Here is a 23,345-nt window from a genome sequence, read left to right on the forward strand (position 1 = left end):
TGGGTTGGGGGGAACATCCGAGCGATGATTGCCTTCGCGGATACAAACGCGCTCTTCTAAGTACAATAAGAATAAGACCAATAGAGACTTCATAAGAGACCATTTGAGCTGCAGATCGTAATGCTCCTAGAAAGGCATATTTCGAATATAGAGGAGTTCAAGTTACCAACAATCAACGAGTTGATCATACCCTTCTATGAACCGTACGAGCACGTCCTCTCTCACACCCCACCGCGCTTACGGCTCTATACCCCAACCCTACTTGCTCTGGACCTCCCCGGTCCTCCCTTTTCTATTCCTTCGGTAAGCGGGCCGTGGGAGCATGGCGGGGGCGCTATCCCCTTTTGACTGATAGAAAGCATCTCTCTTTTGTCTCTCCTGACCGAACCCGCCAAAAAAATCACAAAAAATCACAATAGAATAAGTTGTTCTTGCCGGGAGAGTAGCGTCTGAGACATCTTTATCTGAGGCGTTCCTCGGCTTCGTCGTCCGGCTCATCCTCGGAATCCGAAAATCAAACTGAGACAGAACGGATTGTTTCAGTGACATATCTAATCAGACTGAATAGGATTTGAAGAGCTGTCACCATCATTCAATTCACATCAATTTAAGCAGGCGTTCCTCGGCGCGGAAGTTACCGTTTATAGAATGCAAGCAAGGTAGCTTGCCTGCCAAGCCGATAGGCGAAACGGCGAACTGATCGACTTGCATGTGTTAAGCATATAGCTAGCGTTCCTTAGTCTCAATCACAGACCTTTTTCCATTTTAGGTGAACGAGGGTTACCGGCTCTACGACCTTGCAAGGCACTACAGTAGAGCTCGAGGAACGCCTGCCACTTTCTCAATCGAAAATGTCAACTGTGAAGATTCTCGCGTTTCTTTATGTAATTTCAGGATTTCTTTCGTTGATCGGATCGAGCACATAGTAAGAAACCTAAGTCAATTCATCTTCTTTGGTTGAAGTCAATCTTCATCAAGATGGCTTACCGGTAATCTCCCATTCCCGCCGTCGAGAGACTTTAATAACTATAGCATGCCAGAAAAGGAGTTTAGGTGCTTAGACCTATAGCCCGAAATCTTCTCTTATAAGCCGACATAACATATTCAACCACGGATTAAGTCGACATAACATCCTCACGTTCAGTCAGAGTTTTCCAATTGGATTACCTTGCCGGAATTGGATAGAAGTAGGGCTAGACGCGCCGGAGGAACCCCTTCTGCTCGAGCTCGCCTTAGGAAACTTTCCCCAAGGTTTCAAGATCCATCTTTCAGGTTCCTTTCAAGCTGTAAGGCTCGCTCTGTTCTCAAGGCTTGGTAGCTCTTCACAAAGTCCTCCTTTTTCCACGAGTTGGAACCGTGCCGACACATTTCCATATCGTCCCCCAGTAATAGAGTGGTAGGTTTCTTCCCTTTCTATTATGTATGACGCCTGAATCCTTCAGCTACATCTAAAGAATCCTAACCATTACACTAGAAGAAGATAGGCAACTACCTTGACCAACCAAAAAACAAATGAAGAAAGGAAGGGACGAAAGTGACTCGAGCAAAGCGAGAGGATGAAATGAATAATGAATAAAGGGTTATCTTGGATTCGATTTGGAAGCTTGAATAGTGATAGATAAGACAACTCAACTAGATTTCACGTCTTTTCTTGAGAGTGCCTTTCCATCGCAAGTAACTGAGCTATCTAGGGTTCAAAACCTGGGGAAGTCACTTCAACAGAAGCCTTACCAAAGTCAAGAGATTGGGCTCCTATAGCTCTAGTTGGAGCTTTTACGAACAGGTTTAAAGTAGGCAATTCCAGTTCAAGTTTCAGCTTGATAGCTATATCTTTCCTTTCTTAACTGGGTTTTTGAACTTCACATATAGCCCATCAGCTTGTGACTTCGCAATCTCAGTTTCGAGATTGGGAATCGACAGAACTGCCCTTTCTTAACTTAATTAAAAAGGGTAGCTTAGCTGGTTAGATTTACTGAAGGTAATTCAATCGCTGAACGTTGATAATAGCTTTCGAGAAGAGATCCTGACTCTCCAGCTAGTTCAAACTTCCCCGATTAGTAATGCTCTCACCCTGGGGACATATCTCACCTTTGTCAGCAAAACAGTAGAACCATCTTCATTTCTCAGTCTCACACTTCCTTATTCCTTCACTGTTGACATGGTGTCATTTGCCATCTTTACTTGTCCCATACCAGCATCTGATAAACTCACAAGCCATTCTCTTCTTCCGAAAGAACAACCTGTGTCAAGTATCCAGACTTCCCTTTGTTAGGAATCCTAATTGAAAGTGAGAAGGGACCTACACTAGTATATAAAGCTTTCACCCTCTCCACTCATTGCCAATTGGTTTTGAGTTGGAAGCCCGAACACTCACATGGTATCAAGAGCCATGGAGGGTTCTCTTGAGTCTTATCCTTTTCCTTCCAATATCAATATTACTAGTTGTGTCTCCATTAAACTCAACGATCGTAACTATCTTCTATACGACGAAGGAAGGGTGCGATTGAGTCCGCCGAACTTGGGCGAGAGATGTGACTTCGAGGAACGCCAGAGCTCTGGTGTCTACGAGAAGCTTCATGAGTCAAACAATTGAGGAAGCCGATACTTATACTTTGGTAGAGAATCTCGCACAAAGCAATGGGAGTCATGGCTCGGATTATGATCGGACTACAAGGAAAAACAATGATGAATCTCATCATGCCATCCAAGAGCTGAATGCAAAAATGGATAAGATATTGAAGCGTGACCAAAAGAAAAGATGACGGTAAACTCTTGTGAAGAGTATGGTGGATATCAAGGGTACCAAGACTTTGGTGTTGAAGGGTATGAGGAGCCACAACACAAGAAGAGTTGAACTATGTTGGAGGTCAAGGATTCCAACCAAGACCTTTCAACCAAAACTATAGGAACCACCTGAGGAACGCCTTTATAACCAAATGAAACTCTTGGAGAAGTAGAATCCATCTAAGTAGCCTCGGTTTCGCGTCCTTCTTGCCAATAAGTATCTCAAAGCCGCGTGGTCCGTGTGCACTATTGGTTTGGAGCCCACCAAGTAAGACCTAAACTTCTCAAAGGCGAAAACTACGGCGAGGAGCGTAAAGCGCGGTGGTGGCATAGTTGACTTGCGCGTCGTCCAAGGTTCTACTAGCATAGTAGATGGCGCTCAACTTCCTGTCCTTCCTTTGCCCCAAAACGGCTCCAACCGCGTAGTCACTTGCATCGCACATGACCTCAAATGGTAAATTCCAATCCGGTGGTTGGACTATGGGCGCGGTCACTAGAGCCTCTTTAAGCATCAAGAATGCCTCACTCAAGGCATTTCTCATCAAACACAAAAGCCACATCTTTGCATAAGAGTTGTGTGAGTGGCCTAGCAATCTTCGAGAAATCCTTGAGAAATCTCCTATAGAACCCTAATGTCCTAAGAAGCTTCGAATACCCTTTACCGAGTTTGGTGGTTGCAAACTTGTCATCACCTCAATCTTCGCTTGGTCAACGAATTGATTACTTGTTTTGAACAGTATTCTAAAGACACGTCTTACGAAAAGCAGATTTCATTTTTTTAGGAAATTATTAAGTGGGATTCTGAAACGTATAATTACAGCTTGCACTTTTAACGGCGAACTCTCGCAATAAGCTCTACTTTCTTTCTTTCTAGTTTTGGTGTTCCGATATCTTTCGTAGGATGAGTTCGATCCATTAGGTTCTTCAATTTGTTTAGAAAAGAAACAAGAAACAAGAAAACATCTTTGATTACGATTAAAAGGAACAATCTCAAATAGACCAAGATCAAATTTCGGGTCATTTCTTGGTGAACATGATCTGCCATAATCTCTTCGAGGAACGCCTTCATTTATGTGCCAGAATAAAGAGAGATTTGGTAGGAAAGTGGAAGAGACTTTATTGTATATGATAATCAAAGGGAGTGGGAAAGCTGCAGTAATTCTTTGGAAAAGCCCGGTTCTCTTTGTCTTCGAGCTTTCATTTTTTGAATCCACTCTTTCGTTCCTTCATATACCTCCCCACCAATAGATAGAGACAAATAGGAATAACCAAACCACGTCTACAAAATGCCAGTACCATGCAGCTGCTTCAAAGCCAACGTGATGCTCCTTCGTCAGATGACCAAGATATTGCCGAATACCACATATAATCAAGAAAAGAGTACCTATAATCACATGAAAACCATGAAAGCCTGTTGCTAAGAAAAAGGTAGAACCATAAATACTATCCGAAATAGTGAAGGGTGCTTGATAATATTCCATTCCTTGAAAGCCAGTAAATACTAGAGCCAGTGAAAGGGTAGCTGTTAAAGCATAAACTGCTCGTTTTTCCTTCCTCGCGAGTATAGCACGATGAGCCCAAGTTATGGAAGCTCCGGATAAAAGGGCAATAAGGTATTAATAAAAGGGATTTCCCAAGGATCTAAAACCGCAATCCCTTTTGGGGGCCAAATACCTCCGATCTCTACCGCAGGTGCCAAAGAAGAATGAGAAGAAGCCCAAAAAAAAGCAAAAAAGAACATAACCTCCGATACGATGAACAGAATAGAACCATATCGAGGTCCTAATTGTACGACTTTGGTATGATGTCCTTCCAACGTGGATTCACGTAGAACATCGCGCCACCATACGAACATGGTATATAGGAGAAATATGAGGCCCAAACTTAGAAGTCTTGCACCCCCTTGAAATGGGTGCATGTACACATCACCTCCTACGGTGGTTGCCAAAGCTCCGAGTGAACCCGAAATAGGCCATGGACTTGGATCTACCAAATGATAAGAATGCCTCTGAGATTCAATCATAAACCACTTTGTCTCGGTTGTATGTAAACCCCCACCCTTCACCCCCCAACGGGCTCTTTCTCTTTGGGGTCTAATTTTCTTTCTATCTGACAGGACAAACTAATAGGAAGGGATGGTTCTTTCATTGCATTGATAGAAGTCTAACTAGAAAAGGATCTCTCTATTACTTTGAGAAGAGAATCGTTGGTTTGACCGACGGAAAGCATGGGAGAAAGAAAGATGCACAAATAGACGAAAAGAAAGAAGAGAATGAGTCACAAGATAAAATGAAAATGAGTTCTCACTCTTATCATTTTCATAACACTGATTGACGATGGCCCGAATCCGAATCTCACCTCAGATGTTCATCTGGCCCTCGTTCTCATTCTTTGTGTTATCACGGGCCCGCTTTAAGAACTTCTTTTTATTTATAAAATCGGTAATCTCCCCATTGGGGTCGTTTTCCCTTCTGGTCTGGCCTTCTCATTGTTCCCAATTCGGTTTATTAGCTCTTCCACACATTACCGGTGGCGAAGGCACTCCCCTTATGGGCGGAAATTGCAGCCCCTCTTTCGCTTGGTCAATTAGGGAGCCAATCAGTTCGGCTAACTCCATTTTGATCTTTCTTACTTCTTCATATTTTTTTTTAGATGAAATTATTCCTGTTGTTCTGGGCAGGTCGAGACGCGGTCGCTTCGAAGAGCTGGCACCGCTTCCATCGCCTCCGACGGAATGAGAACAGCCATCCATAAAAGACATGAAAAAAGAATATAATGGTACAACAATGAAAGCGGCTGCCCAAGTCAGGCTCAACTCCATAAAGGGGCGCTTCATCAACAAGAGAAGGATATTTAGAAAGGCTAGCATAAGAAAAGAAAAAATGAGCTTTCTTATTTATTTTCGCAGAAACATGAGTTGGCTTTTACAGTATCTATAGAATGTAAGAATCATTTTATGCGAGGAATTCTTCGTTGGTGGTAAGTTAGCCGTGAATGGACTCTAACTCTAATGGCTGAGCTAGGTATAGATGCTTACCAACCTCAACATCCCGTGCAATTGAGATTTTTACGTTCCATATAGTTTGAGGAGACACAAGGTTCTAGAGGACCATATCAAAAGAAGAAATTCAGATAAAATCTATCATCGGCTTGGCTTGCTTCCTAGGGGTTTGGGGAAGTTTTGGAAGTTGTGAAGGTCCTCTAAGGTAACTCTAGGGCTCGGGGTCCAGGCCAAGCGGAGGTCAACAGAAGGTCAACTCGCTTCAGAAGGCTGGAGGTAACCTAAGATTCCTAAATGCAGGGGTCTCATGCATTCCAAGTAGCTGAAAAGTGGCAACTTGGATGTTTGAAAGACCCGTCGGGTTCGCTCGGAGACTAACTCACTCGTCTCGTTCATGTATTTACTCGCAGCATTCGCAGCAAGCTCACCAGGCAGGAGAGACCTTGAGTCCAGGCTCAGGAATCGATTGGTTCCGAGCGGACTCGGGCAGCTGCTGCTTGGATTATCGTAGAATAAGAGGAGCCGTCTTAGGAAAGGAAATGACTCAACTTAAAAAAAAAAGACAGATGCCGCCTACCTACTCGTGCTCGTAGCTCGATCGGAGGTCAAGAGCCGTGGTCCGGCGGAAAAACGGAAGTCGTCCGTATCAAGTAATACGTGAATTGCTCAGTAGTGCTTCGCCACTACCGTAGCTGGCGGAAATAGCTTAATAGTGACATAGCCTTGCCAAGGCTAAGGTTGAGGTTCAAGTCCCTCCTTCCGCTCCTGGTGTTCGAACTAGTCATTAATGGTCGGCTTCATTGGTATCCTTTCGGTATGCCTTGCGAACATTTTCATTTTTAGCGCCTTCTCTTCTTTAGAGAAGCCAAACTCGAACGGATAGAGCAGATGGTCCAACTACATAACTTTTTCTTTTTTATTCTTTTTATGGTCGTGCCTTGTGGCACGGCAGCACCCGTACTATTGAAATGGTTCGTCAGTAGAGATGTTCCCACGGGTGCCCCTTTTTCCAATGGTACTATAATTCCTATTCCTATCTCTTCATTCCCTCTTTTGGTCTATCTACATTCCAGGAAAATCATACGCTCCATGGACGGAGCAAAAAGTGGAGTCTTGGTCAGAGCAAGTCGCCCTATTCTATTACCAGACATAATTGGGAGAAGCTCATCCAAAACTAGAGCTAGAAAGGCCTTATTTTTTTTCGTTCCCGTTCTTCATTTCCGTCTTCTCGAATCCAAGGGGGACTTCTCATATTTAGAATCTTTCTGCGGTGTGCTCTGTTTATTCTTTCTTTTCGTTTTCCTCTTTTAGCACGCGATAGGTCAGCGAAGCGTGAGCGGGCGCGGAAGGAAAGGCCAAACACTTCGGCCGAACGGGAATGAGCAACGACGAAATGACAAGATGAGGTGCTCCGGGCACCCCCATTTAGATTTAGAAAGAAGGGTCGAAGGTTTTGGGCCTCTAGCTTTCCCCGTCCCCCCTGAGTTGGAGGGTGCTTGTGTGGGGGGCGTGCCACCAGAAATCGGGCTTGAAGCTCTCCTTACCAAGAGCCGACAGCTGATGGCTGGCTGTTGGTCACGACTACTACCAAAGTTCCAATGAAGATGAATATTTCACATGGAGGAGTGTGCATCTGTATGTTGGGTGTTCTTCTGTCGTGTGCGACCCGGCGGCTTATGTGCGACCTGTGGCCCGCCTCCTATTTGTTCAGGGCGCAGGCGGCGCTGAACTCTGATTCGATCCGGGTATTCAATCCCGCCGCTGAGATGCTCAGTTGACTCCTTAACCTTGATAGGAAGATGGCTTATTCAAAAATTCGTGCATGAGGTAAGGAACTTTTGGATGAACTAATGCGAATGGGTGTAAGCTTCGCTGCTCGAGCAACCCAGTGCTGACCCACTGAGAGAGACACAGCGCGGGTAACGCTAGTTGGCGAAGTGGCGTTAAGCATCCTAGCGGTACGAAAAGAGAGGTCGTGATGATATCATCTACGTCCGTACCGCTCCTCGTGGAGTAGATCCGCATCAACCAAGTCTTTGACCAGGGAACGGGATAATTCCCACTACCGCTGGCAGGCCAGCCGGGCCATGAGCGCGGTGGGGAACGGGCTTCCCAAAAGCCAGCCCCGGGCGGGGTCAGCATAGAATGAAGGACGGCCTAATGTTGTGTTGGCAAAGCCAACTTCTTAGGTTGCGGGCGGAGAAGAGCGGACGTGGGGACTCGGGTCGCGGGGTGCAGCGTAACTAAGAGAGCCATTCCATTTAGGGCGAGACAGAATGGGCGGGCACGAGCGGGCTGGTGTCCGAGTCAATTGGTCAGACGATGACTACTTCACTTATTAGATTAGTATTAGCCGCCTATCCCGGAATGAAATGAGATAAAATAGAAAGAACGCGAAGCGCTAGCGCTATAGGATTGGTTTTGCGGGATAAGCTCGCCTTCACAAGCTTACCCCCGCCCCGACCGGCAGCTGCTGGGTCTCCCCATCTCTCCTAAATTTCCCCCGGTCTTCGGCCCGAGCTGTATGAGGCAGGCTCGTCCCACGTACGGTTCGGAGGCCGAGCCCCACCCTTGCGGTAATGGTGCGGCTTGGGTCAACTAACACAAAGAAGATACAGTTCACTCAACGATTGCCTTTGGGTTCCGAACTCCATATGGGGAAGGAGCGTTGTTGTTTACGAGTCTCGATCATTTACATGGACCCACTTCTCATTCCATTTGTGGGAATTTGATGATCTATAAACCGTCCCCTAACGAACGATCGGCTCATGTTTGAGCATGATGAATCACTTCATGCCGACCTCTTGCTAATAAACTTTCCGGCCTCATATAAGAATGGAAAACTTGAGCATTTTCTGCATTGGTGGATGAAGAATCGCAAACATAATAATTTTTGGTTAACCATGTTCCCAGAAAAAAGATACTTTCGAGAAAGGACGAGCACGGCTGAAGTGGCTATACATACAAATCTATTTACGGATCTATATGCTTCGATTGGAACTGGAAGTTCCAGAACAGGAGGTTGGTATACCACCATAATGAAACTGCCTTTTATTTTTTTTATTCGGATAGGATTTATGTTGGCTTCGTTGGGAGGCTCGCCTAGTTTGTTACGTCAGCTCCAAAAGGATAAGTTGCGTTGGAATCGAGAAAGTTCCGTGGAGTTCATAATTGCATAAAAGGAGTCAAAGTAGTGGCTGCGGCGCGTCAAGGCACTTCTTCGGCGGTCTCCGTCTCGCCCGCCTGCCATCAGTAATAGGAAAGCTTTCAATCAATAGAAATCGTATTCGTGAATAAATCCCCTTTGTTTAAATCCAATATTATGCACTTTTTTTCGGTAGCAGGACTCTCTTCTGTCCGTTTGAACTCTTGAGCTGGAGCAGGAGAACGGAATAGGCATCCATTAGCTTGGAGGAACCCCTTTGCACGACATCTATGAAAGCAGCAGTGGGCGAACCGGCGGTGAACAGGAAGAGGGAGGACCGCCCGATCGCTAGGAAGAAGCAAGCCTATTCCCGCGCGGATGTCATTGCTCACTAGCTCCTTTCGTCCCTTCAAACACCATCAACAAAAAGAAGAAGAATTCTGAATAAAATGGACTACTAGGCGCGGGGAGCGAAACCGCCAGCAGGAGCCTTGTCGTATTAGGAGCGATGGAGCTTTCCCAGTGAAAGGAATACGTAGCGAATAAGGGGAAGAATAGAAAAGCACTCTTCGGGGCTCACTATTGCCTCTATTACATAACCTTTCTCGAGGAACGCCTGGTCACTCAACCTATTAGCCTGGCTTAGGTCGAAAGGGCTTCCCTTTTTCCTGCTTGACCTTCGTAGCGCATCAAAGAGACTTCACTAAATCACTTTTTTCTTTCCAAGTAGTCAATTAGACTAGAGCCAACTATTTGATTCGGCTACACTTCTTGACTTCATGAATTTACAGATTGAAAATGAAAAAAGGCAACCATTTAGAGGGGGATTTGCAGGTCTTATTCACCACTTTCAACTGACTCCTTATCCAATCAACAGAAAGCTACTACAGAAGTCTCGGCTTACTATCTTAACCAGCAAGAAAAGGTGAATGGAAAATTGCCTCAGATATCTTTCTTTCAAAGCCGTGCTATCTAGCTCATCTTTATGCAGGAAAGGGATGCGCGTGACTAAGGCTATACGCTGCCCCAATTGCTTCTTCGCTCGTTCTCAAGAATTCGATCTTTTCACATCGCCAAGCTTCTACGGTACCAAAGAAGAAGGAAAACTTTCTGTTGATTCTCTGTTCACATTCTCTTTCAATTCCTCTGCATAATAGACACACATTCCCAGCAGACTATCTAGCTTCTTTGAACAATCTTCTTGCTGTCTCTGAACCTTCTTCTCAGAAAAAGAATGAGACCAAAGAGCCCATCCTTAGTTGTTTTGTTTTCTAAGTTCCGTTTCCTTTTATTAGTCTGAGTTCATCTTTTTCCTTTCAAGCGTGTACACACACTGAAAAGGAGAATAATATCCCTTTCATTAAATGGTAGCTCACTGGAGCAAGCAGCGAAGTGCCATAGGGTTCAGGATAAACTTATACTGAAGGTAAGAATTTTAATCTCTTTGTGGATCAATCTATAGAGTTCATAGAAGTAAAACTGAGATTAGGAGTTGGAGAAAACCATAGAATACGAAAAGCAAAGGCAGAAGGTGACTTTACATCTCAGTCGAAAGCGGTGAATCGGATCCATTTCATAAGTGGACTGGGAATCTCAATCTCAAGGTCTTCGCTCGGTTCCATAGTTCAATCTAAAACCTGTGAGGCTGGAAACTTCTACAACAATATTACATATTCCCATCACCAGTAAACGATACAGTAAACCTTTAAATAGGTTCACTCTCGTCCATGCTCAAGGGGTTCCTCCAGCCGTCCTTCAGAAAAGTCCTCTTCTACGGCTCAGAGTTCAAGCTAAATAAATAAGTTCCTTTTCTCACTTAAGCGGATACTCCAAGTCAAATCAATGCTTTAAGGAAAGACTTCCCAGCGCAGTCAAGCAAGATAGGATTCTCAACAGGATAAGTTCCATGGACAAGGCGAGCTAGCAGCGGTGCTTTCCTTCCGTGCCGTAGGTCAATGAAATGATCTTTTTCAGCACGAGAAGTCTCATTAACTAGTTGATGAGGAGAGTCTCAAATGCTCTCATTTGAGAGAAGGAGAGAGTTACAGGATCCGAAGGAGATGGAAGAACCTGGCCAAAGTAAGTGTTGTGTTCAACCGTTAGTAAGTAATATGGGTTGGCTGGTTGGAAGGACAGCTTCAGTATCTTACGGCCTGACATTACATATGCTGTGAATCGTTTAAGTCAATTTGTTGCTGTTCCTCGAGTTCCACATATGCAGGCTGCCACTCTAATTCTCCATTACCTCAAGAATTCTCCTGGACAAGGTCTGATGTATTATGCAGATTCAGAGATTCAACTTAAAAGCTTTGCAGACTCTGATTGGTTTGGATACCCTGATACCCAGACGATCGATCACCGGTTTTGCTGTGTTCTTGGGTCAAAATCTGATCTCCTGGAAGTCAAAAAGTAGTATGTATGAGTTGAAGTGAAGGGCGAGGTTCAAACGAGGAAAGGCTTACGGTGGATACCTAGGCACCCAGAGACGAGGAAGGGCGTAGTAAGCGACGAAATGCTTCGGGGAGTTGAAAATAAGCGTAGATCCGGAGATTCCCGAATAGGTTAACCTTTTGAACTGCTGCTGAATCCATGGGCAGGCAAGAGACAACCTGGCGAACTGAAACATCTTAGTAGCCAGAGGAAAAGAAAGCAAAGGTTGAATCTAGTTCTCGGAGTTGCGTCTGCTCTATCATATCTGCATTCAGAATGTGAGAGAGAAAGAATTCATAGGGACGTTAGTTAAGACTTGAAATATAATGCTTGATGCAGAATTCAATGCCAAGCTAGGAGATTTAGGCAGAAGTCTATGAACATAGTTCTATAACCAGGGAAGCTACAATACCAGCTGGGAAAATGGGAGATCTTGCTCCTTAATATGTTTATTATGGTGTTCCATCACAGAAATGTTTACAGCTTCGGTCTAGTGGTGCTAGAGGTAGCTACAGGAAAAGGCCTGTCGATGATGTGCGGTACGGTGCTTGTTGATTGGTATGGAGCTACTGGGAGAAAGGAAACTGATTGAGGCAGTTGATCCAAGTTGAAAGGGACGTTTAGTTTCATTTAATGCAGTGGAGATGCAGAATGCTTATGGTGGGACTTTACTGTGTTCACACAAATCATATAATGAGAAGAGGCGTTCCTCGAGGCGTTCCTCGAGAGGGAACCTCTTCTTAGGCTTGCTCTCATATTCTCCATGGTTGTGGGGGTTGCTTCTTTATTCTTTCTTGGGTGGTCTTTCTCAACGTTATTCGTCATGGCTGATTCTAACTCAAATAAATCCGCCTCCAACACTTCATCTGATCAGGTCAGTATGCAGATTACCTCTGTAAAGTTGAATGGTCATAACTACTTGTTATGGGCACAAGCCATTAAAGTAGCTCTCGGAGCTAGAAAATCAAATGGAAGTTTCTCTTGAAAGATCCTCCTTCCATATCTGATAGGCATTGTGCAAAGGAAGATTTTTGATGTCTGGTTCTATCTGTCTGTGCTTGGTCTGGACCCTTAGTTCTTGCAGGTGTAAGCGTGCTCCCCATGTAGTTTTCTTCGTTCCCGTGTATCAGGTGCGAGTGTAACGAGTTTGTTTGAAATAAGTCCAATGAGATGATACGAAAACAAAGAGTGAAAAGCTGGCTTAGAAGAAAGTATAGTGGGGGCATGGTTTAGAAGGTAGGTTACCTGCTCGTAAGAGGCAGTCTAACTTAGTTAGAGGAAAAGCTTGCTCATCAGAAGGATAAGCAAGGTTTGATGAATTCTCCTAGAAGGAAGATCAAAAGTCAAGGTCTTCAATAGTAGTATAGTAGGGAACATATCACAACCAGCAAGCGTATTCACGTCAACATTTTAGCAATCGAAGTCGGAGTGAGCCGATTCAATGTCTACAGGGCGTCTGTGTAACACATATCAAAGCGTCTGTTGCCAAGCCTAATATCTGATATCTGTGTTAGGAGGAACGGAGTTGGCTTCTCCCGTTGGTCAAGCGCCTTGCCCCTAACAGCTGATTCACTAGCTAGTCCTCCAACTACTCTTACTGGAACAGAAAAGACTAGCACTGGATACGTGAACATTTCTAAGAGCTGGTACGTGAACTGCGGGTACGCTTAGAGCTTCTCTTCCCCCAGGACTGGATACTCTCACGCCGCTTACTCAGCACTAGCAGCTTATTTGTCGACTTCTCTTCTTTGCTTTCTTACACTCTGATTTGCAGCGAATCAAGCGTCTCCCCAGTGAGTTTTCTTTCCCGCTTTCTTTCTCTGTATTATAGAATAGAAATCAATTCCTCCCTTACAGGAAGTTTGTTCGATAGGACAAGTACACCCGAAGGAAGAGGGTTCTACGCTACTTTTACGATCTTTCCTTTCAGTCGAGTAACTAAAGTCCTGTAAGGGGAAACCTATTCCCAAGCTAACCAAACCAGGGAAGCTAGCTCATGGGATTGGTTGGCTAACAACAGGCGTTCCTCGGAGTGAATAGATGGGGGGATAAAAGAGAGGATCAGGGAGTCATCGGATCGGAGGGTTTCCCACCAAGGAATTCATTTCACGATTCGTATGTCGATCACTGTCTTCGATGATAAAGGGCCATGTGATAAGCTAAGAACCAGGAGCTGCGCCCTTGCTATTGAATCTGCTCTCACTGTTCTCGAAGAAGTTGCTATTGAATCAATCAGCTGTGAACGAGTCGGATGTTGCAAGAAGAAGGGCTTTGGTTCTATCTGTAGAAAAAAAGAACCTATTCACCAACAACCTCTGATGAGAATATAAGAAGTTGCAAAGATCGCTTGCTACATTAGATAGGATACAAAAGATAGGATAGAAAGCAATTCCATTACAAAATCCGGTGCTAGAAAGATAGGTTGAACTCGGCAAGGCAAGAACACAACACTTTTGATTTTCTCACAAGAAGAAGCTGCTAAGATAGGTTGTTCAAGGTGAACCAAAGATAGAAGGTTAGCGGCATTGCACACTAGCCCAAACTGATTGAGATAGAACCTCTTCTTCAAGAAGATAGGTGGAATCAAAGAATTCCGACAACGAATCTCCCGAGGACTCAAGACCGATCCTTTTTCGGTGGATCTGTCCTTGCCTCTTTCGTAGTAGATAGAGCCATGTAAGTTGGTTGTTCTCAAGACAGAAGTCTATTCCGGTTTGGTTTGGAAGGAATGAAAAAGAAAGTGGTTGTAGCTCACTTCAAACAGTAGGGTTGGATCGGAGGAAGAGAGGTCTGACAGAGAAGAGGTCTCCAGAGCCTGGGCATAGGTGATATGTAATAGTTTACACCAAGCCAGGTTTATTGCAACTGAAGTGAAGCAGTTAAGTACCTGGGAGTTGGAACTGTTAGAGTTATACCCGCTTGATATTATTGGGAAAAGCAGAATCAAATGTATCTATTAATTAGGCCTGTCAAGCTAACCAGAATATCAAATATAGTACCAGACCAGTGGGAACATCAGCACCCTTAACTTAAGAGAAACTGAAGCAGCTTAGAGTTCCAATCATAGTTCTCCATTTGACGTGACGCGAATAATAAGCGTGTAATCATTGTCAAAAGCTAATACCTGTTGTGGGATATGCCCTGTAGGCAGGAGTAGGAAGGTCAGCTAGGAAATCAACAGATAACAACAACAACGGAGGGAATGGGTTCCTCCGGCATCTAGGTAGAACCTTCCAGAAAACCGGGAAAGTAGGGCATCATATAGTAAAGCAGGACTAAAGAAAGGATCTTTGACTGTCCTAGAGAGCTGAAATCGATCGTACATTTCACCAACTTCCATTTCAATAGCTGCCAGAGAAAAGTAAAGTGAGAATATAGGTATTGCATTGGTTTGGGAAAGCCCTTCCTAGGGACCGGGGAAGCTTCATGGCATTTATCCTACTCTGTTGCCGGGGAGGATAGCTCCTTCATTGACGAAAGGTGCTTCAGTGACCAATGTTGGTGCCATTTCTTCTCTTGGAGGAATGGTAGTTTTGTAGTGTGCTTTTAAACTCCAAAGCTCACACGGTGTGCCTTCCCATATATGCTGTCTTCACAGAAATAAAGAGATGACACCTTCTTACCATCAATGTACCCTTTTTTCACCAGCAGTTCTAGCCCTTTTTGACTCATGTGGCCTAACCTGCTGTGCCACAGTGAAGTTTCATCCTTCTTGTCCTCAGTTATGAGAGCTTCTGTCTCAACAACTTTGCCTTGTAGGAAGTATAGACTGTCGTACTGTTTTCCTCTTAGAACAACTCTGCAACCCTTTAGCACTTTCAAGATTCAATTTTCACCTCTATATGCACAACCCTGTGAATCCAGTGTTCCTAGTGAGATAAGGTTTCTCTTTAAATCTGGTACATACCTCACTTGTGTCAGAATCACCACTGTTCCATCCTCATTTAGGATCTTTATACTTCCTATTCCTTTCACTGATGATGTTGTGTCATTTCCCATCTTGATTATCCCTGTGATCTCTTCATTCAATTCATCAAACCACTCTTTCTTGGGTGTCATGTGGTAAGAACAACCTGTGTCCATGATCCACTCTTGTTCAACCAGATCAGTAATATTCAAGGCTTCAGCTGCATATAGGACATCCACACGCTTGACCTCTGTTCCTTTTACCATAGCAGACTCTCCTCTTACTGTGTTCTGGTCTTTTGTCTTATCATGATAAGCCTTTCTACTGGGACAATTCTTCTTAAAATGTCCTTCTTCCCCGCATGAACAGCATCCCTTCTTTCCCTTTGACTTTGATCTATTTCTGTTCTTGTTTTTGTTTGAACCTTGATCTCGGCATATGAGATTGATTTCATCGAAGTTGAGTAAGAGTCACTCCGTACCTTGGCGAGCTACACACAAATCTTTCTTTTCATTTTATATAGATGCAAAAGTTAGCAATCCAATTTTCCTTCGTAAGAGCACATCAGAAATCCAAAACTTTCTCTTTATATAGCGAGGATTTGATGAAACCCTATTTTAGCTCTACGGAGCACATCAGGAATCCAAAACTTTCTCTTTATATAGATGGAAAAGTAAGAAAAAAGGAAAAAAGAGAAGAGTTTGAAACAAAACTAAGGGAAGTAGCTACGATCGCTCGCAGGCCGTTGCTCGCTCCCTCCAAGTGTTGAACAGAGATAGCTACGATAGAACACAGCTAACAACCCATGACAGAATAATATGTATATAAGAAGAAGGCTGCTTAGAGGAGTGATCTGTTCATCTAACTCAAAATATTGTAAGAAGAAGAAGAATCTTACGCCCAAAATTCCCATCTCTTTTTTCTTGGTTGGACCAACCGGCACCAGTCATTTCCGTCTTCCTTAATTGGGAGAGTCAGAATCAGTCTCTCTTTGTTTGGGGGGGGAGCGGAGCAGTCAATGAAGGAACCTTTGCTTTGAAAACGATTGTTCTAAAATGGTTATTCCTCACAATTTCTCCTTGTGATGCAGCGGAACCATGGCAATTAGGATCTCAAGACGCAGCTACACCTATAATGCAAGGAATAATAGACTTACATCACGATATCTTTTTCTTCCTCATTCTGATTTTGGTTTTCGTATTATGGATCTTGGTTCGCGCTTTATGGCATTTCCACTATAAAGAAAATGCAATCCCGCAAAGGATTGTTCATGGAACTACTATCGAGATTCTTCGGACCATCTTTCCTAGTCTCATCTCGATGTTCATTGCTATACCATCATTTGCTCTCTTATACTCAATGGACGAGGTAGTAGTAGATCCAGCCATTACTATCAAAGCTATTGGACATCAATGGTATCGGACTTATGAGTATTCTGACTATAACAGTTCCGATGAGCAGTCACTCACTTTTGACAGTTATATGATTCCAGAAGAAGATCTAGAATTGGGTCAATCACGTTTATTAGAAGTGGACAATAGAGTGGTTGTACCAGCCAAAACTCATCTACGTATTATTGTAACATCTGCTGATGTACCTCATAGTTGGGCTGTACCTTCCTCAGGTGTCAAATGTGATGCTGTACCTGGTCGTTTAAATCAAATCTCTATTTTGGTACAACGAGAAGGAGTTTACTATGGTCAGTGCAGTGAGATTTGTGGAACTAATCATGCCTTTACGCGTGCGCCCGGAAACATAGGCCGACTGTTGAGCCCACTCTGGCTCAGCCGCACCACCCGGGGGTGCGAGCCACCCGAGAAGCAAGCTATTACAGCGAGCGGCTGGAGCTGTAGGGAGCCGAGGAGCAAGGCAGTAGATAAGATAGAAGAAGGGGCCAGGCACCCGGTGGAGCAGAGGGGACGGTTAGGATAACGAACTTGAAACGCGGAGCCCGAGCGGCTGGCGAGCGAGTGGTTAGTGGCCAATAGCGCCCTAGTTGATGGCATTCCTTTCTGCGGCTGGCACTCGAGGAACCACAGGGCACTCCATACAGAGCAAGCAAGTCTTAGGGATGAGACGCCCGCGCAAGGACCTCAATTCTCATTAGGAGGTCGAACCAAGGACCTATGGAAGTCGGGGGCTACCCCGTCCCCATGGGCAACGCAATAGTGTCCTGAGGGAGGAGTTTAGAGGCCTTATAGTAGCATGGACTTCTTTATCTTTCTAGGTCATGCGAAGGGGGCCAGTCCAAGATCGTACTGTTCCTCTACAAAGATAATAGACGCTCTCAACGGCTAGGCGCCACTCTCTTTCTGAGTTATTCCAGCTTCTTCATGATTTCGTGCCGCGGTGAACAAACAAAAAAAGAGGGCCGTCTCAGCGGAAGGAGAAGGACCTGCAACGGCAGAGACTACTGACCCTCTTCTTGTTCTTAGCCGTCTATTACGAGTCCGGGAAGCCTGGAATCATAAATATGAGGGATCCAGAAGGGTGGGCAGGGCGTTAGCAAGGTTTTTTATCCCCTCTTCCCGGTCAAGATAGATGGGAAAGGAGTCCTATCAAGTAAAGGCCATAACCAGCCTCTTTTTTTATGTACACCTTTCTTTGTTTCAGGCTCTTCAAGACCTTCCTCCTGCTAATCCGGCTATTTCCGAACCTGTCTTTCCCACCCTTCTCAATTCTTGCGATTCCTAGCCAGCCCCTTAGCTTATTTTGCTTTATAAAACCACTTTTCCCTTTTTTCAGCTTGCTGCTCGCTTTCTCGCTTCCGAGAGGTGCTTTAGCAACTCGACTGAAAGGAGGGCCGAAGGCGCCTGACTTACGGTTTCAAAGCCTGGCGCGAAGCGAAGGGATTGGATTTCACCTATGATCAGATTAGTGGGCAACCATTGTTGACTTTTTTCGTGGTGTTGTTGACGTTGTTGAAAGCTAATTTCGAAGTAGGCCTTGCTTTTCTCCGCTGGGAGCAGCTCACACTATGGTGGAGGAGGTGCCGTGAAGATCTAGGAGTGTGAGCAGTACGAGCTGAAAGGCTCCCATACTGTTTGGAGGGCAGGGGGCATAGATGCCAAAGAAAGCTGACCCTATCTATCGTCGTAGAAGCTGTTCCTAGGAAAGATTATGGTTCTCGGGTATCCAATCAATTAATCCCCCAAACCGGGGAAGCTTAAGCGGAAATTGAAGAGTAAGGTGAGGGAGGGGGAAGAGCTATCAAACTTTAGAGGCTTAACTCGCTCGCTCTAACGCTCGTTTAGTAGACAGCTCGTCAGTCAAGTACATAACGAGCCTTGTCTACGAAGCTCCGCTCCCTCGTCTTGCTTGCTTCTGGCGAAGCTTCTAGCACTAGAAAAAAATAGGCTTGTATGGCAGGAATACCACTTTTGAGGCCGATCACCACTACATAGGAGCGATAGCGAAGCCAAGCCGTATAAAGGCGAGCAGCCCTTCTAGCAATAGCAAACGGCCTACTTATAGCCTTTTCCCCTTTATTCAGGGACTTCAACGGGTCTTCCAAGCTCATAAACTGGAAATTCTTCACGTTTTCTTCAGACAGTGGGAATGAATTCTATTACTTGATTGACATTGACAGATATGTGTACCACACCGAACAAGCAATATGCCGATATGCTTGATGTACCAGCCAAGCCAGCTCGACCGTATACAGTATAAGGGATTCGCCTTTGCCTCAGACAGAAGAAGAACAGAAGTACTACCGGGAAGGGAAGCCTGACATGGGTAGATATTTATTTGAACAAAGGAACTCAAACCGGTACCAGAAAGCAAAGAAGAGATGGAATTCCTGATTGAACATATGACCGACCTACAAGAAGACGAAAATCAAATTCCTAATTCCATTCTCTGAACTAAAGGGATGTCTCTAAGCAGCCAAGGCCAAGAGCAAGCAGGAGTGGTCCTATCCGCCCATTCATTTTTAAGTGACTTATAAGACGTGAGAGATACTCTAAAGTCATAACGGGGAAGGCCAGAGACTTCGTTCAAATGGGGGGAGGTTTTCTCTTCAATAAAATGAAAGGCAGGTATTTTTATACGAAAATTGAGAATTCAATAAGAAATGTTCACTTGAGATTAGGTTCGCGAAGAAGAAGATCACAAATGAGATCTTGAGCTTGAAGCTTACTCTCCAGAATCGAAAGATCTCTTATCCCCGAGGCGAGGATGGCTTCATAAACCTTTTTTTGCCGAAGGAAAGATAGATAAGGGGTTTCATCCATATTTTTTCTCCCATTTACGTATCACGTTCAGAGATTTTCATTCGTTGTCCGCTCTTTCCGTTTTTTTTTCGTACAAAACAAAAGTAATTATAAGAATCTCAAAAAAAGGTCTGACTCTTAGAGGTCTCGATTTGTATTTTATACATGGCGGTCGGTAACGTTGGTGAATTAGGTAAAGGTACGGAAAGAGAGGGATTCGAACCCCCGGTAAACAAAAGCCTACATAGCAGTTCCAATGCTACGCCTTAAACCACTCGGCCATCTCTCCTACATTATGACCCAGAAACCTCGAGTGAATAGCGAGTCATTTATATTCTTGCAGTAAAGGTAGTTCTATATTTTTTTCTTTCTTTATCAGAGGGGGCCCCTTAGGCCTTGGGGGGGGCCTCTTTTTTGATTTTTTAATAAAAAAGGGGGAGAGGACCCTTTTTCTTTTTTGAAGTACAGCCCTACCCTATAGTGGAGTTATCTTTTCTCTATCTAAGCTATATCAACATAGCAAACTAGAAAACTTATCCGCTTGTCAATTCTTGGTGTAATATGTAAATGATTGGGCAAAGAACAAGAAGACTCGTCCCAGAATGGGCGTTATGGCAAAGAACAAGAAGAAAACCAAAGGAGAAATTTGTCCAATAGTAACAAATGGTGCCTCCACAGGTTGACATCCGATCCAACCTAGTAGTAAGCAATCCGCCAAAAGCAACCAAAACATTCCTTGGTGAATCGGTCGAAAACTTGAACTACGTACATACATACTTTTAAAAAAGGGTAAAGCCAACAGACATATAAAAACTGGTGCTATTGCGGCTACACCTCCCGATTTGTCAGGTATACTACGAAGAATGGCATGGATCGGTAGGAAATACCATTCTGGCACAATATGAGGCGGGGTGGACATCGGATTAGCAGGTATATAATTGTCGGGATGTCCCAAAACATTAGGAGCATAAAAAATCCAAATGGAAAAAAAAGATAGCAAAAGCTACCCAACCTACTAGATCCTTTACATAAAAATAAGGGTAAGAAGCTATTTTATCCATCTCTGAATGTACACCCAATGGATTATTGGATCCATATTGATGCAATGCGGCCAGATGAAGAAGACTGGCGCCTACTAAAATAAAGGGGAGTAAATGATGAAGACTAAAAAAACGATTTAAGGTGGCATTGTCCACGGAGAACCCACCCCAAAGCCAAGTCACTATGGTATCTCCTACTACAGGTATGGCGCTAGCTAAGCTTGTAATTACTGTAGCTCCCCAAAAGCTCATCTGACCCCAAGGTAGTACATATCCTATAAAAGCTGTCACAATCATTAATAGGAAGATTACAACTCCGAGACACCGAACAAATTCCCTAGGACTGCTATAACTGGCATGATATAGACCACGAAAAATATGAAGGTGAACCACAATGAAAAACATACTTGCCCCATTAGCATGCATATAACGGAGCAACCAGCCCCCTTCAACATCTCTCATAATGTGTTCTACGCTGTTGAAAGCTAGATCCACATGAGGTGTGTAATGCATAGCTAAAAAAATGCCAGTCACTATCTGAATGACTAAACAAATACCAGCTAACGAACCGAACCCCCACCAATAACTAAGATTGCTCGGGGTTGGATAATCTATCAAATGCTGATTAAGTGTGGAGGATATAGGTTGTTTAAGAAGAGAGAGTCGTTGGTTCCTTATAGTCATTTATTTCGAAATTTCTCTTTTCTATCGTGACAACTCTTGTTCCCCCACCTTAAAATATCCTAAAAATATATATATAGCGTTCTGGGGCCCTACTATGTATTAAAATGTGAGTAATTCTTTCTTCCACCTCCGAAGGATGGAGGGGGTATACAGCGAGAAAAAGCGTCGAAGGGTCGGATCACCCTGGGTTACTGAAGAGTCGTCCGACTTCTCGGTGACCGAATAAGAGAGGTTTTTACCGCTTTCTCTTCTCTCCAGCACTCTTCGGACTGATCATCTTGCTGCAACAAAGCAAGCTTAGGAATGAATCTAATGGAAATTTAGGTCTCTGTCCGCTTGGAAGATTATTCTTTCCTCCTCGGTGAAAGAGGGCAAAAAAGGTGTGTGGGAGAAAGAATTCTAAAAGGAGAGAAGATTTCGTCCATCAAGCGGGACAGAGTGCGACCCCTAAGCAATTGGGGGTTCTAACACATCCTCATCTCTTGGGGGTCCATCTCATCTGAAAACTTTTCCTCTTCCATTAGCATAGCTAAATTGGAATAGGATGAATCAGCCTCAGGAAAAGTAAGCCCCCTTTCCTTGATTGAATTTGGCTTCGCTGCGCCCTGAATCAATCAAAAAGCTTATTGATTTGATTCATCCCATTTCATTTATTTGGGCGAGAGGGAGGCTGTGAGTCACCTGGGCTACGGATTTTTTCCGTTGGTTGATTCTCGAAATCACCTCTTGAAAAAAAAAGGCCCTCGGTTCCAGACCCACAAATGAATAGGAAGCGAGGCGAGGGTCCTTCATTAAAGGGGGGAAAAGAGGGGTGGGGCTTTGTTCTGGGGGGGCCGCCTTGCGCAGCTTTAGAAAGGAGAGAATTTCAGAAAGTCATTCTCTCCAACCCTTTCTATCTATCTTTAGAAGTAGGGCGAGAGAAAGTCAATATGATATTTGCGTTGGTTTTTCCAACGAAACGTTGCACTTTTCTTCTTTCTCATTCGGAAGGCTCAGTCCCACACCCTGACTTCAATGATGGGAACAACCTCCGCACTCCGGCGCTCCACTGAACAACAGTTCTCCGCCTTACTATATTTAGCCTAGCCGCGAGCAATCTACGTTTGTGATCTCGTATATTTCGCTTCTCCGACATCTTACTGAGTTTCCCCCTCATCTTTTTGCAAAAAGCCGCTCCACGGTGGTAAAGTCTCATCTTGTGTGTTGGCCGAAGTTACAATAGTAACATTGAACCCTCGAATATGTTCGAAGATCTCGAAATGATCTTCCAGTTCGGGGGAGAATTCGCAAAATTCCGTTTCCATCGAGAATTGAATTGACCTTTCCCTTATTTCGACCGGAGAATCTAACAGAGACATTACTGTGGATATTCTGACCAAAAAATGTGACATTCCATGCCCTCGGAGAGTGCTTTGTCGTGCTAGGTCACTGACATATCCTTTTTTGTCTTTATTTGACCCCAAGAATGGATTGGATCTATACGAAACGACTTTCCTGTTGAAGCCCTTTGCGTCTGTATTAATTTCTGACCGCACGGAATCTCCATAGCCAATTTTCCATTTTTGATAGAAGGTGCTGTCTTTGGTACTACTATTATTTTACACGATCCAGGAACTTCCATAACGTTGGCGTGATTCGGTTTGAGCAACGGATCCTGACGTGATACATCCTCGTAATGAAAATAGAGTGGAAACATGAGTTGATATCGCATTTTTTTGACTTCGTAAAAATAAGAGTTGTACCTATACGGAATTCCTCTCTTTCTCAGTATGATTTCTATCATCATATCTATTACCTTTATCAATTCTTCTATCCACCTAGGTTTTTGAATTTCTCTATCAATTCCATTACCTTATCCTTACCCAAAAGGTTCCAACATTTGACCCTTAATTGATTGAGTAGTTGTTCCCGGGCATCAAGGTTATTATACACCCCAACCCCATCTCTTAGAAAGAAAAAGGTAGCACCGAAGAATGGAAAGAGCGAGATGGTGGTTTTAGTTGTTCCCGCGAAGCGAAGATCATTCGCCAAGCGAATGAAGTGGGTCAACCTATTTTTGGCTTCGGCCAAACACTTTTTCTCGCTGGTCGAGCTTTCTACAAAAAAAGCGATACGAGAACGTATTCTCTTCTGTAAGCTTCTT

The 23,345-nt window shown here is 44.1% G+C and overlaps 1 non-coding gene and 4 pseudogenes across 1 annotated transcript; 2 read left to right on the top strand and 3 right to left on the bottom strand.

Moving 5' to 3' along the window:
* Positions 1-3,852: 3,852 nt before the first annotated feature.
* Positions 3,853-4,807, bottom strand: LOC132041837 (cytochrome c oxidase subunit 3-like; annotated as a pseudogene).
* Positions 4,808-5,570: 763 nt separating this feature from the next.
* On the top strand, positions 5,571-7,190 carry LOC132041839 (uncharacterized; annotated as a pseudogene).
* Positions 7,191-16,085: 8,895 nt separating this feature from the next.
* Positions 16,086-17,152, top strand: LOC132041836 (cytochrome c oxidase subunit 2-like; annotated as a pseudogene).
* A 2,528-nt stretch (positions 17,153-19,680) lies between these two features.
* TRNAS-GGA (transfer RNA serine (anticodon GGA)) lies at positions 19,681-19,767 on the bottom strand. Its single transcript has one exon. It is a non-coding gene; the product is annotated as a tRNA-Ser (tRNA).
* Positions 19,768-21,473: 1,706 nt separating this feature from the next.
* LOC132041838 (large ribosomal subunit protein uL5m-like) lies at positions 21,474-22,898 on the bottom strand (annotated as a pseudogene).
* Positions 22,899-23,345: the final 447 nt, after the last annotated feature.

The sequence above is a fragment of the Lycium ferocissimum genome, unplaced genomic scaffold, assembly GCF_029784015.1.
Source record: "Lycium ferocissimum isolate CSIRO_LF1 unplaced genomic scaffold, AGI_CSIRO_Lferr_CH_V1 ctg11893, whole genome shotgun sequence".
NCBI lineage: Eukaryota > Viridiplantae > Streptophyta > Magnoliopsida > Solanales > Solanaceae > Lycium > Lycium ferocissimum.